Source organism: Gavialis gangeticus, unplaced genomic scaffold (genome assembly GCF_001723915.1).
Source record: "Gavialis gangeticus isolate Ggan-Ray unplaced genomic scaffold, GavGan_comp1, whole genome shotgun sequence".
Taxonomy (NCBI): Eukaryota; Metazoa; Chordata; order Crocodylia; family Gavialidae; genus Gavialis; species Gavialis gangeticus.
The window spans coordinates 117,803,269-117,803,600 of NW_017729031.1; the positions used below are offsets into that span (position 1 = coordinate 117,803,269).

Below are 332 nucleotides of genomic sequence, written 5' to 3' on the forward strand. Positions count from 1 at the left end.
TTATTCTTTTTTTTTTTTTTAATTCCTGTGTTAATTTGCCTGCTGATTTGGAATCTCAGTAGTAATGGAGGGGAAGTGGAGATTCTGTGCCGAGTGGAGGCTGATATCATTTTTCAAAGAGGGAAGTTACTCCATTTTCTATGCAAATGACAGAAATGCAAGAAGCTATCACAAGTCAGAGAGGCAATCGACGGCTATCAGGTTGGGACAATATTTGTCAGCTAACAGATAAACAAACGCTATTGCTTCTTTTTTTCTGTGTGTGTGTTTTTTCCCTTTTATACCACAGAAATGGACGTCAAAAGGTAAGGGAACAATCTATGTTTTTTTTC

At 37.0% G+C, this 332-nt stretch overlaps 1 protein-coding gene across 2 annotated transcripts in view; it reads left to right on the forward strand.

Moving 5' to 3' along the window:
• The first annotated feature begins 9 nt into the window (after positions 1-9).
• Positions 10-332, forward strand: part of HOXB4 (homeobox B4) — a 60,771-nt gene continuing 60,448 nt past the window's right edge. For both annotated transcript variants that reach the window (XR_002098714.1, XR_002098715.1), the window contains exon 1: positions 10-305. The gene's annotated coding sequence lies outside the window, so the exon portion shown is untranslated. The remainder of the gene's footprint in view (positions 306-332) is intronic.